The following is a 14,899-nucleotide window of genomic DNA, read 5'->3' as shown; positions in this document are numbered from 1 at the left end:
GGAATCATCCCCAAGTCTGTTTTTTAATCTTATCCCATCCCATTTGCATTTAGATATCCAATCTATCATTCCTTTTTTTGCCCTGATAAGAAAAGAAGAAAGTGACATTGTATGTGAAATCCTTTCAGTAAGTTGACAATGCAGTCCTAGCCTGAAAATAAGCACCACTGAACTCAATTGGACAGACAACTGAGTTAATCTACTGGAAAGTGCTGTGAAACATTCTGTAGCCTAGTACTATCATTCTGTGACCGTAACAGGATGTCCTTTCCAAATTTGGTAATACAAAATGATTCAATATTTTTTTGTACTAAAAATGAGATTCTTGCACCGAAGGTAACTGATTTTTTATCAATAGCTGTCATGTAGAAAAATTGTATATTTTTTTTATATTGTGAAGCTGGTCTAAATTTATTTCACATTGAGAATAGGTCCTTGCACAACATACGGTCATATGTAATTATAGAAATTTAGGATTTCTTTACCATGCAGCCATGCTGGTTATATGGCTAGCGCGTTGTACAAAATTAAAATTGAACTTAAGAGACTGGTCCAGATTTTCCATTAACACATGGCTCTTAAGCTTAAACAGATAGCTCTTAAGTGACTTGAACCTCATTTACAATTATATGTGCAAGAAACCCCAAAATAAAATTTAAAAATGCCCAATGTAAGGAAATATTTTATTTCAGGATCTGAGGTTTATTATTGACTATTAATTGAATGAAATGGTGTATATATCTCTATCTATAAATATATATATATCAAGTAATGTATTTGCTTTTAAATAATTTAAAAAGCAAATAAACGTGAGATTTGGAATCAGAAATTCCTGATAACTATGGATACCACAAAGACTGTACCTGTGTTGTTCACTGAGCTTTCAAATAAAGCCCATTTAAAGAGAAACAAATAATAGTCCAACAGATGTCTTATTTCATGGCATATTAGGTTTCAAATTTCTTCAATAGTGTTGACTTTTTTGTATATAAAGAACAATCAGAGTGACCACTAGTTAACCTGTTTAGGTCTTGACCACAATCTATCCTTCTCCTTGGGGAATTGTACTGACAACAGTATCACATTTCATATTATGTTGTAGAACTTCACTTTTTCCTCTCCAGGCACTGGTAGGACTGCTTTAAGAAAATAGACCCAAAAGCCACACTTGTACTGGTTTCATTTGCCTTCGATGAATTATTTCTGCTATTTTGGAACAGATTTCACCACTTTCAGTACAAACGTAATGTAGGAATGCCAGGGTAAGCATTTCAGTTTATTCCTTTTAAAATCATAGCCTCATTCCACAATCCTCACAAAACTGGGTGTGTGCTCTATATTGTTAATCAGAAATATATTTTCATTACAAAATTCTTCTAGTGAAGCCATGCTATCACATGAAAAATGAACATAACTGTGTGTTTATCCTAGTAACATTTCTTAATTATAGTTTGATTTAGAAAGAATGCATATATCAAGATCTCCTAGTCATTTTTATGGAGAACATGCAATGCAAACCTGCCTATTAGATGTTTATTCAATAGCTGGGAAGCTATAACTTCCATTATCCCAAACAACTTTGGCCAATATTCTAACCTACTTATTTATCTTGATACATATATGATAAATGTTTTACATAGTAATTTTATGACATGAATATTCTTGTTACAGGTAGTAAAGTATAAAAATGAGGAGAAAATATATTTGCAGCCAAACCATTGGATTTTACCAAGCAGCTATGATATGCTTGGGCATATGGCTTTAATTTTTTTTATCTTACATTTAACCTGTATATTTTTTTTCTTAAAAGATATGATGACAACATTCAATTTTTCTGTATTCAGATATAAGACAAAAAGCACTAAAGTGAAGTGGCTTAATTTCCTTCATTGAGTACAGCTGCATCTTCTAGGATAACACAACAGTTAATTCTTCAACTCGTCTTTCTTGCTTGGGAATTTAATCACTATTTCAAGGGAACTGTGACTCATTTGTATCAGTCAGTTTTATCTTTTGCTGTCAAAAGACAGCGTGCCTCTGGAGAAACTCATAGCAAGAATGGCAAAAAAAAAAAAAGATTTGGCCTACGTATGCACATATATTCATTTTTACCATACACCTTTTTTAATTTAAAGCTATTTCCCCCTACTTTTCAGCCAGCATTATCAGCCCTATTAAAAATGAATAATCAGATGGTCCCAGCCTTCATGGTCCCAATCTAAAAACAAAAAAAACCCCTAAAACAAAAACAAAAAATAAGATGTAAGGAAAGAAATATTGGGAGGAGAAGATGCTCACACACCAGTGGTAGTGGTAGATTCTGTTGCCCAGATAGATAGAAAGCCCTTGTGATAGTATTTACATACTTGTATACAAATATACAACCTAATTACATTCTCCAGATTAACTACCTATTGTTTCAACATTAAACATCTTGATGAAAAGTTCTAACTTCAAAGGAATACAGAAGTGTTCAAAGGAATATAGAAAGGGCTGCCACAAAGAAGAGTGGGCCAACTTATTTTCCAAAGCCCCAGAGGGCAGGACAAGAAACAATGGGTGGAAACTAAACAAGGAGAGAAGCAACCTGGATCTAAGAGAAACTTCCTAACAGTGAGGACAATTAAGCAGTGGAACAGCTTGCCTTCAGAAGTTGCTTCTTCACTGGAGGTTTTTAAGGAGAGACTGGACACCCAGTTGTCTGAAATGGTATAGGGTCTCCTGCTTGAACAGGGGGTTAGATTAGAAGACTTCCAAGGTCCCTTTCAGCTCTATTCTGACTGAAACATGTCATTTTTAGTATAATGCAGACCTTTAAAATTTGTATTCCATAGGGATATTTGAATACTGAGCCGAACACAGATAAAACCCGTTTTTCCAATTTAGTTTGATTTCTCATCTACTGGACTTAAAAAAATAATCTTAAGCCCATTTTCATATGAAGCATGAATGCATCACTTTCTCGAGATACTCAAGACACTTTCAAAGCAAGATTCTTGAGAAGGAGGAGCAAAAAAGATCTGTCTTTTCAAAAACGGATGTTATGCAGGCATTCACTTCTTCAATCCTAACACAACATAATTAATATTAAAATTTATTGCTTCATTATCGTTTGGTACATATTAAATCAGGTTTTTCTGTGAAATAAATCATCCCAATTGGTATTTTCAGAGTGGCTATGTGCCCTATTTTACAGAAGAGGTTTTCTATTTGAAGACTGCAGAGTATCTACAGGGAAGGCAGATTGCTAACAGTGATTGTGCCAAGTCCCTCCCTCCCTCTAATGTCTAAAAAGGGATACGACCATACCAAGTCCCTCACATTTTACATTAGTGAAAAGAGACGTGGCTTTAATCACATAATTGGAAGTGCCATCTTGACTTATTTGAGTATAAGATTGAAGCGCAGAGTCTCTGAAATGGCCTAACAACAGTTAGTTCATGATTGGTTGAGACAGTAGAGACAAAAGTCACACAGTGGTAAGAATTACATCGTATTGATATTGTAATTTCTATAACTGCACTGCAAATACAAAATGGGGTGTGCATATTGTATGTATGCTCCCTTGTTCTCTTTTTTCATTATGCACTTCTTCTTTTTAATTTTTTTTATTGCTTTTATATAAACATATATTTAAACAAAAAAATACATATAAAAATGAGACATGACATAAACAATACAATCAACAACAAAAATACAAAAAGAATAATTAACCTCCATTATTCTTAATCTTTCTAATCATTTTCAGGTGACTTCCTCGAATCCCCCCTATCTGCGTTTCTTCGTTAATCCTCATTAGCAATTTCTATTTCATAATTTTAAATCATATTTAATATCTACCTATATTTAATTTCTTATCATTTGACAATCATTATTTCATATTATCCTTAATACTAAACATTAAATTCTAAAACTACAACCTATAAACACTGGTGGAAGAAGATTGAAAAAAATTCAAGGATTATTTGAAGAAATATTGCTACACCAACTAGTTTGAAATGGACTTGGAGGTGTTCATTATGCACTTCTTTTCTTTGTGGTGATCCTTAAGTAGTTCCTTCTTATGGGGTGGTGTCCTGCAGACAACAGTTTTCCTTGCAATATCCTAAGGAAGTGAAAGCTGGACATTGAGGCAACAGGACAGAAAGAATATTGATGCTTTTGAACTTTGGTCTTTGGAGAAGACTCTGAAAATTCCATGGATAGCCATGAAAACAAACAAAGGGATCACTGAATGAATCAACCCAGAGTTCTCACTCAAGGCATACACGATCAGGCTTAGATGATCATATCTGAACATATTGTATTGTGATCAAGTTCTCTTGTGAAATCTATAATGTTGGTAAAGGTAGAAGGAAAGAGAATCCCCAGCAGCAAGACAGATGAACTCAATTAGAACAGTGAAAGAGGCAACGTTGGAAGACCCAAAGAGCCAGGTTGAGGACACAGCTTGTTAGAAAACTGCCTAGCTAGGTAATCACTAAGAGCTGAGATTGATTTGATAGCAATAGCAATGGCAATAGCAATAGCACACAGACTTATATATCCTTCCACAGTGCTTTAGAGCAGGGGTCCCCAGCCTTTGGACCACGGCCTGGTAGTTGTCTGTGGCCTGCTAGCTACCAGGTCATGGGACAGCTGGCCAGTGTGCCCGCATGTGAACACAGACCTCCTCACTTGTGCTAGCACATGGTTACGGGATGCAAAAACAGGATGCCGTGCCACAGGGTGCAAAAATAGGCCACCACTGTGCCTCAGGCGTGAAAACGGGATGTTGCTGCTGTGCCTTGGGGTTTAAAAATGGACCGCCACTGCACTGCAGGGTGTGAAAATGGGTGCTGCTGCACTGTGGGGCACAAAAATGAGTTGCCGTCAAGGTGCAGGGCATGGAAACGGGCAACTGCCGCATTGCGGAGGTGCAAAAACAGGCCGCTGCCACGCCACGGGGCACAAAAACAGGCCGCTACTGTGCTGCAAGGCACAAAAACGGCTGCAAGAATGGAGCAGGGCTAGTGAGTATCACGCTGGTGCTAGCCCTGCCCCATTTGCAGCGTGCACCTGCTCGTGGCCCCGCATGCACGCACACGCACGCATGCATGTAAAATGCTTCCTCCTCCCTTTTCAGGTTGAGACTCTAACATGGATGTGCATTGGGGAAAGGGGATTAGATTCTTAATTCTATAGGAGCAATCTACACCATTGTATGTTTTTTAGAGTACAGGTATCTTGGTTTTTTTCTTCTTTTTTTTAAACAAGGGACTGGTTTTACAAGCTACGTTTGTTTTTGAAAGTGATTGTAAATTGTCTGCTTCCATCTTTCCTTCACTTATTAACAGACTCCATAGTCTGAATTTACATTATTTTCTGATTCCAGCAGTCAGTTTCCATCTAGTCCCTTCAAATCTGCATCTCACATGATTCGTCACACATTTCTTGGGTGAAAGTACATCATAGTTGTGTAGTAGAAACTATTCTATTTGGCTAATAATTTGTAACCACTAGATGGCTCACTCCCAAAGTATTTTATTTAGTTGCATATTGCCGAAATTGAACAAAAAGGATTGCTTAATTAGTAATATGAACAAAAGAGACTTGATGTTTTCACAAACATCCAACTTCACTGAATGCAAAAATAAGCAAAGTTTAGAGATAAAGTAACTGATTATTTGCAAGTATAGAAATGGCAATTATGACTTGTATTGGATTTTATGCCTGTGATTTCTTGAATGTGAGATAATTAAAAAAAAGGAATGAAAGAGCAATGAATCTAGTATCTTTCTACAAAATATCTTAAGTAATGACCTTAAGTAAAGCCATCTTGCTTTGTATAAATTTTAAGAAAAAGTTCATTTAATTTTGAGGATTTTAAAAGGAAGAACCAGCAAAATTTGGCCAAAGACTATCTTATCATAACTAATCATTCAATCTAACTTTTTTCATAATTCACTCAAAGTACTGATGTTATAACAATGGAGGGGGGAACCAGCATTTCTGTACAGCAGGGGTGTCAAACTCACAACATCATGTGACGTGTCACGACGTATCACGACTATTTTGCCATTGCTGGCAATGGGGTGGGCCCAGTTTCGCTATGATGCATCCCGGGCCAGCAGTTTGACACCCCTGCTGTACAGGATCAGACTCCTGTAAGATGTTTTAGTCTGGTTTTCACCTTCCCATCCTTCACTACGATTTAGAGTTGAGCTGTGAAAGGTGACTCCTTTGAAAAAGATGTCAGTTAAAATAGGACTAATTAATTTGTATATATAAGTTATTGATAGGAAGAACATAAGCATAAACAAGATCGAAAGTCTAGATGTAAATAGTCATTCTAATTCTCTTCAAAACTGCATACGATGGCAAGGGAATGAACTATAAAATAAATATCAGGGAGTTTTGTTGGCATTTGAAAATAAGAATTATCCTGATTTAAATAGCCAGGGATATGTCTTAAATCATTCAGAATGTGCTATATCATATCTTGCTAGCTAACATCTATCATCTATTTTCTATCTATCTGTGTATCTTCTCTCTCTCCCTATCCATCCATCTGTCCACCTATCTATCAATCCATCCATCCATCCATCGATCTATCCATATCTAACATTTACCTATCCCCCCCTCACATCTATCTCTAATAGTTCACATGTTATGCTAAAACAATGGTAGGGAGATTGCAAGAATTCATATGTCTACCTAAGCCTGTAACCATGGAGGGGCTTAGGCAGAGCCTGATCTCACGATATTTTGTTGTTCTTTTATAACAAAGTGGCACTTGCTTGTTTTTAAAAGAAGAAATGAACTTCCATCTACTTTTTTGGGATGTTCCCCTGCATTTTTAGACTGGATCAATGTTCCACCATTTTATTACTATTACACAAACCTCTTCAACCATGGGTTATGGGGTTCTTTATTATTACTCATATCATCTAAACATATGGTAGGTGACCTTTCCAGTTACTGCAACTTGGAATTTAAAACCCTTAATGTTTATTTTGTCATCTATGGATTAAAGGTAAAGGTGTCCCCTGTTCAGTCATTTCCAACTTTAGGGAGCGGTGCTTATCTCTGTTTCTAAGTGGAGGGAGTCAGTGTTGTCCAAATACATTTCTGTGGTCTTCTGGCCAGCATGACTACAGCCTGAGACACACGGAATACTACCTTCCCACTGAAGTGGTACCTATTGGTCTACTCACATTTGCATGCTTTCTAAATGCTAGGTGTGCAGGAGCTGGGGCAAGTAACAGGAGCTCACCCTGCCGGATGCCACTTGAGTCTCAGACCTGGGTGATCTGCTTTCTAGCTGACAAGCTCAATGTCTTTAACTGCTGAGCCACCGCGCTTCCATTAATAAATAACATGCATAAAAATGCAACCTACTCAGATTTCATTGAGATATTTGGGAGATCCCTGTTGCTAAGGATTTTTTTTCCTTTAAAGATTAAAATATTTTTTCCCCTTAAATGCCACGTTAGATACCAACCTAAACTGAGGGGAAGATAAAATTATATCACAAAACTAATTACCGCATAGTCTCCTCCAAACATTTCAGCAAAGAATATGTGGTATTATGCTATTAATACAAGGGAAGCAATCTCAGCAATATTTCAAAAGTCTTCAGCCCTTTTTAGACACCAGATCTACTCTTCATTTATTCCCCCTTTCATAGAACCACCTGAAAATTCACTTTGCCCTGAGTTTCGGAGTACAACCAATATTTCTTTCCCACATAATACAGAAGAGTCATTCAGAAGACCAAAGGTTTGCTTTGGTTGAAACAAATGGTATCAGAACAAACCCTGAACTCCTGTTTGAGTCTATTTGTCCTTTAATTAGTCCTTTTCTGACGCCTGCAGAGAGGGCAGAGGTACCCAGTAACTGTGTAAATGTGTGCACTGATCTCTTGTCCTGTTTTGTCCAAGATGCAGGAGTTCCGGGCCAATCTGTTGCTGACTTCCCTTCGAACTGTGATCTGTGACACCGCAGGAGAAACAACAGTCTAACTTGCCTGAGCTCTATGTATTCCTGATATCTGTTCCAGGCAGAACTCAAGCTGCATGTGGAAATACTACTGTACCATGCGCCAAACTGCCGTAAATTGCTTGTATGTAAGCTTACAGTATTTATCTGAGCTCCATTGCAAGAATCCGTCAGGACAATATGAGATCTGGTGCTGAAAATATAGTCTGGGGATTTTCTGGCCAGAAATGAGGAAATCTAGTCCCTGCTGAACTTTTACAACTGATAAAAAGCGAAGTCTGCTGGCAAGTATTCACTTTTTAACTAGGCCATCTGCATCCAGTCAAGAATAACGTGACTTTTGGCAAACGCCATTCATCAGAATCGGCCCTGCACAACTTGAGGAGTAAAACAACACAAAAGACACAGAGATGGTTAATATACTTCTCCCGGAGTCCAAGGTCAATGCTGGCATAAACAAACCAGTGTCATAGTAACACAGAGAAGCATTGAAGTTCCACCCAAGTGTTTATATGGCTGATGTCCCTTTTCTTTTTATCAGTGGCTTTATCATTTATTTAGCTCGGCTTTAGCTGCTCCATAAATCTTTGCAGCAGTGTTTTTTTTTATTTCTGTAATTTTTGTCATCTTTCTTATCTGCTTTTATCACCTGTTTATGTGCACTACATCTGCTGCTGCTTCTGCTTCTGCTGGTGATTAAAGATTAGTTCACTCTTGGGTCCCCTGTCCCTTGGTCAACTTTAGAAAGTCTTCAGTGAAATGCATAATGGGAGATGCCTTTTGTGTTTTGCATGGAAGAAATACTGTAGTTTGAATAAATATTTCAGAGGGAAGTAACGTTGAAGGTTTGTAGAATTTAGGAACAGCTATATACAGAATAGAGGGACGCGGTGGCTCAAGAGGGACGCGGTGGCTCAGTGGGTTAGGACGCTGAGCTTGTTGATCAGAAGATCGGCAGTTTGGCGGGTCGACTCCCGAGTGCCGCGTAGCAGAGTGAGCGCCTGTTACTCGTCCCAGCTTCTGCCAACCTAGCAGTTCGAAAGCACGTAAAAATGCAAGTAGAAAAATAGGGACCACTCCGGTGGGAAGGTAACAGCGTTCCGTGCGCCTTTGGCGTCTAGTCATGCCGGCCACATGACCACAAAGATGTCCTCGGACAAGCGCTGGCTCTTCGGCTTTGAAACAGAGATGAGCACCGGCCCCTAGAGTCGGAAACGACTAGCACGCATGTGCGGGGGAACCTTTACCTTTACCTATATACAGAATACAGGAAGAAGTCATCGTTTTCTATTCTCCATCTATTACAGGGGTCTTCAAACTTGGTCCTTTTATGACTTGTGGACTTCAACCCCTGGAATTCCTCAGCCAGCGTGCCTGGCTGAGGATTTCTGGGAGTTGAAGTCCACAAGTCATAAAAGGACCAAGTTTGAAGACCCCTGGATTAAACATACCCAATTCCTGCAATTGTTCTTTGAATGTTTTAGCCTTCAGCCCCCTAAACATTCTTATTGCTCTTTGCACTTTTCCCAGGTAGTCTTAACATCTTTTTTAATATTGTGGTGACTAGAACTGAATGCAATAGTGTGGACTCACTAAGGCTTTGTAAAATGGTTGTTGTTGTTGTTAGTTGCGAAGTCGTGTCCGACCCATCGCGACCCTATGGACAATGTTCCTCCAGGCTTTCCTGTCCTCTACCATCTTCTGGAGTCCATTTAAGCTCACGCCTACTGCTTCAGTGACTCCATCCAGCCACCTCATTCTCTGTCGTCCCCTTCTTCTATTGCCCTCAATCTTTCCCAGCATTAGGCTCTTCTCCAGTGAGTCCTTCCTCCTCATTAGGTGGCCAAAGTATTTGAGTTTTAGCTTCAGGATCTGGCCTTCTAAAGAGCAGTCAGGGTTGATCTCCTCTAGGACTGACCGGTTTGATCGCCTTGCAGTCCAAGGGACTCGCAGGAGTCTTCTCCAGCACCAGAGTTCAAAGGCCTCAATTCTTTTGCGCTCAGCCTTTCTTATGGTCCAAATTTCACTGCCATACATTGCAACTGGGAAGACCATAGCCTTGACTATACGCACTTTTGTTGACAGGGTGATGTCTCTGCTTTTTAGTGTGCTGTCTAGATTTGCCATGGCTTTCCTCCCGAGGAGCAAGCGTCTTTTAATTTCTTGACTACAGTCCCCATCTGCAGTGATCTTGGAGCCCAGGAAGATAAAGTCTGTCACTACCTCCACTTCTTCCCCATCTATTTGCCAGGAATTGAGAGGGCCGGATGCCATGATCTTGGTTTTCTTAATGTTTAGTTTCAACCCAACTTTTGCACTCTCCTTCTTCACTCGCAACAAGAGACTCTTCAGTTCCTCTTCACTTTCTGCCATTAGAGTGGTATCATCTGCATATCTTAGGTTGTTGATATTTCTTCCAGCAATCTTAATTCCAACTTTTGACTCCTCTAGCCCTGCCTTTCTCATGATATGCTCTGCATATAAGTTAAATAGGCAAGGCGACAGTATACAGCCTTGCCGGACACCTTTCCCAATTTGGAACCAATCAGTGGTTCCGTGTCCAGTTCTCACTGTTGCTTCTTGGCCCGCATATAGGTTTCTCAAGAGACAAATAAGATGTTCTGGTACTCCCATCTCTTTAAGAACTTGCCACAGTTTGTTATGATCCACACAATCAAAGGCTTTAGCATAGTCAATGAAGCAGAAGTAGATGTTTTTCTGGAACTCCCTAGCTTTCTCCATGATCCAGCGTATGTTGGCTATTTGATCTCTGGTTCCTCTGCCTCTTCGAAATCCTGCCTGTACTTCTGGTAGTTCTCGATCCACATACTGCTGGAGTCTAGCTTGTAGGATTTTAAGCATAACTTTACTAGTATGAGAAATGAGTGCAATGGTGCGATAGTTTGAACATTCTTTGGCACTGCCTTTCTTTGGAATTGGAATGTAAACTGATCTTTTCCAATCCTGTGGCCACTGTTGAGTTTTCCAAATTTGCTGGCAAATTGAGTGTAGCACTTTTACTGCATCGTCTTTTAAGATTTTGAATAGCTCAGCTGGAATACCGTCACCTCCACTAGCTTTGTTGTTGCTCAGCTTTTCTAAGGCCCACTTCACTTCACATTCTAGGATGTCTGGCTCTAGGTCAGTGACCACCTCAGTGTGATTATCAGGGACATTAAGCTCATTCCTGTATAGTTCTTCTGTGTAATTTTGCCATCTCTTCTTAATCTCTTCTGCCTCTGTTAGGTCCCTGCCATTTTGGTCCTTTATCATGCCCATTTTTGCATTGAACGTTCCCTTCATCTCTCCAATTTTCTTGAAAAGATCTCTGGTCCTCCCTATTCTATTGTTTTCTTCTATTTCTTTGCACTGTTCATTTAAGAAGGCATTCTTATCTCTTCTAGCTATTCTCTGGAATTCTGCATTCAATTGGGCGTATCTTTCTTTTTCTCCCTTGCCTTTCGCTTCCCTCCTTTCCTCAGCTATTTGCAAAGCTTCCTCAGACAGCCATTTTGCTTTCTTGCATTTCTTTTTCTTTGGGATGGTTTTGGTTGCTACCTCTTGTACAATGTTGCGAACCTCTGTCCATAGTTCTTCAGGCACCCTGTCTATCAGATCTAATTCCTTAAATCTATTTGTCACCTCTACTGTATATTCCATGGGGATATGATTTAATTCATACCTGACTGGCCTGGTGCTTTTCCCTACTTTCTTCAGTTTAAGCCTAAACTTTGCAAGGAGAAGCTCATGGTCTGAGCCACAGTCAGCTCCTGGTCTTGTTTTTACTGACTGTATAGAGCTTCTCCATCTTTGGCTGCAGAGCATATAGTCAATCTGATTTCTGTGTTGACCGTCTGGTGATGTCCATGTGTAGAGCCGTCTCTTGGGTTGTTGGAAAAGAGTGTTTGCTATGACCATCGTATTCTCTTGACAAAATTCTATCAGCCTGTGCCCTGCTTCATTTTGTACTCCAAGGCCAAACTTGCCTGTTATTCCAGTTATCTTTTGGCTTCCTACTTTAGCATTCCAATCCCCCATGATGATAAGAACATCATTTTTTGGTGTTAGTTCTATAAGGTGCTGTAGTGCTTCATAGAACCGGTCAATTTCATCCTCTTCAGCACTGGTGGTTGGGGCATAGACTTGGACTACTGTGATATTGAATGGTTTGCCTTGGATTCGAACTGAGATCATTCTGTCGTTTTGAGGATTGTATCCCAGTATTGCTTTTCCTACTCTTTTATTGACTAGGAAGGCTACTCCATTTCTTCTGAGGGATTCTTGCCCGCAGTAGTATACCTGATGGTCATCTGAATTAAATTCACCCATTCCTGTCCATTTTAGTTCGCTGATACCTAAGATGTCGATGTTCAGTCTTGTCATCTCTTGTTTGACCACGTCCAGCTTGCCTTGATTCATGGATCTTACATTCCAGGTTCCAATGGAGAAAAAAATCTTTACAGCATCGGACTTTCCTTTCACCACCAGACATATCCACAGCTGAGCGTCCTTTCGGCTTTGGCCCAGTCGCTTCATTCTTTCTGGCGCTACTAGTACTAGCCCTCTGCTCTTCCCCAGTAGCATATTGGACGCCTTCCGACCTGAGGGGCTCATCTTCCAGCGTCATATCGTTTTGCCTTTTGGTACTGTCCATAGGGTTTTCATGGCAAAGATACTGGAGTGGGTTGCCATTTCCTTCTCCAGTGGATCACGTTTTGTCAGAACTCTCGGCTATGACCTGTCCGTCTTGGGTGGCCCTGCACGGCATAGCTCATAGCTTCATTGAATTACGCAAGCCCCTTCGCCCCGACAAGGCAGTAATCCATGAAGGGGTGTAAAATGGTACTAGAACTTCAAATATTTTTTAATTTTGTTTTAATTTGGTACTAGAATTTCAAATATTTTATAAAGTTTTTTTCTTTTAAAAAAAACCTCCCAACTTTGGGATGGTTTTTCAAAGGCTGCTGACACTTTTGTCTTCTGTATAAAGGGTCATGTTTAGTACACATATGATTCTAGGACTAGGGCCAGTCAGTTCTTCTTTAATAGCAAGAGATAGGACACACGCTTCTCAGCAGTGTTATACATGTCATAATGTTTTTGGCATTGCTGAGCACTCATTGTTCATTCATTGATTGGATTTATGTTCTGTTTTTCTGCTCTGACAAGTACTCAAGTCAGCTAATTAAATTAAGAAAGAAAAACAGAGGTAGAAAGTTTAAAAACATAGATTGAAATCAACAATAAAGTTGGCATTAATGTTAACAGCTTGATAAAAATAGATAACATCTTCACAGTTTTTTCTGGATATTAAGAGATTCTAAATGCTAACTTAATCTGTAAGCAGAGTAGGAAAATGTGTTCTCCTATATGCCAAAAAAAAGGTTTTTGACAATAACATCTTCAAAAGAACTTTTCTTGTAGATCTTATCAGCCTGACATGTTTACAGCAGGACAGATGGTCCTTAGATAAAATTAGGCCATAAGTTGTTAAGGAGTTAAAGGTAACATCAGCACCTTAAACTGTGCTTAGCAAACAACTAGTGTCCAAAGTAGATCTTTTAGCCAAATATCTTATGATTTCTGGAAAGCTTATTTGTTCAACTTATATGGCCATCTATCTTTCACAAGCGACTGTGAGCAAGAATAAAAGCATCAAAATAATCATAAATAAAAGTGCACAAAATAAATAATAATTGCAAAAGACAGTTTCACTTGAACATTCTGCAACAATATCTTTAACACCCTCAAACAACATCTGGCTTATTCCAGGTCCTTGAGATGAATAAAATGTCAAATCCAGTCTAAATATCTGGCTGACTATGTGACCAACCATAAACAAATGATAATAAAAAACATGGTGCTCAAGACCATCCCTGTGTCTTCAACTACTTAGTGGTTTAATTGCTGCTGTATATTTTGCACCAAGTGCAACTTCCATATATTTTTCAAGGTAGCCTCACATGCAGCAAATTGCCCTGGAAAAGACTCAGTGGCAGAGATCAATGCACAAACTGAGTTAGAACTTCTCTACATAAGGGCTTTTCAGCAGTTCAGAAACTGCATTATTCCTGTTCAATCATAAGATGCTGGCTGATTGCAGTATTTGGGCTGCAAAAATCCAGAGATTACTAGATGGCAACAAAGAGCTACAGAAACTTCTACCACACTCAGATATTTACCATACAATCTGGAAACTCTGGTAAAAGTACAACCAAACCTCCCAGGCATGATGTATGTGTATGAGTGAGATGGGGGAGTAAGCAAACAATGATAGTGTGAGGTAAATACCAGTATGTAGAATAGAATAAAGCTGGAAGGGACCTTGGAGGTCTTCTATTCCAGCCCCCTGCTGTATATACTATTTCATACAAGTGGCTGTCCAGTCTCTTCTTAAAAACCTCCAGTGATAAAGCACCTACAAACTCTGAAGGTAAGCTGTTCCATTGGTTAATTGTCGTCACTGTTAGGAAATTTATCCTTAATTCCAGGTTGCTTCTCTCCTTGATTAATTTCCATCCATTGTTTCTTGTCCTGCCCTCTGGCGCTTTGGAAAATAAGTTGGCCCGGCCTGCTCTTCTTTGTGTCAGCCTTTTCTATATTCTTTTGAACACTTCTGTATTCCTTTGAAGTTAGAACTTTTCATCAAGATGCTTAATGTTGAAACAATAGGTACTTAATCTGGAGAATGTAATTAGGTTGTGTATTTGTATACAGGTATGTAAATACTACCACAAGGGCTTTCTATCTATCTGGTCAACTGAATCTAGTGTCTAGGTCTAGTGTTACTACTGTGATGAGGGACAAGCAGCAGAACAGAGATTGCCCTCCTTTAACCTTATTTGTTGCTTGCCTTTATCGGAGAGAGGGAAAGAGGAAAGAGAAAATAGAAACTATTTGACAATTATTGGACAATGTA

The sequence above is a fragment of the Vipera ursinii genome (genome assembly GCF_947247035.1).
Source record: "Vipera ursinii genome assembly, chromosome: 1".
In the NCBI taxonomy this organism is placed as follows: Eukaryota; Metazoa; Chordata; class Lepidosauria; order Squamata; family Viperidae; genus Vipera; species Vipera ursinii.
Note: the sequence above shows the minus strand (reverse complement) of the source record.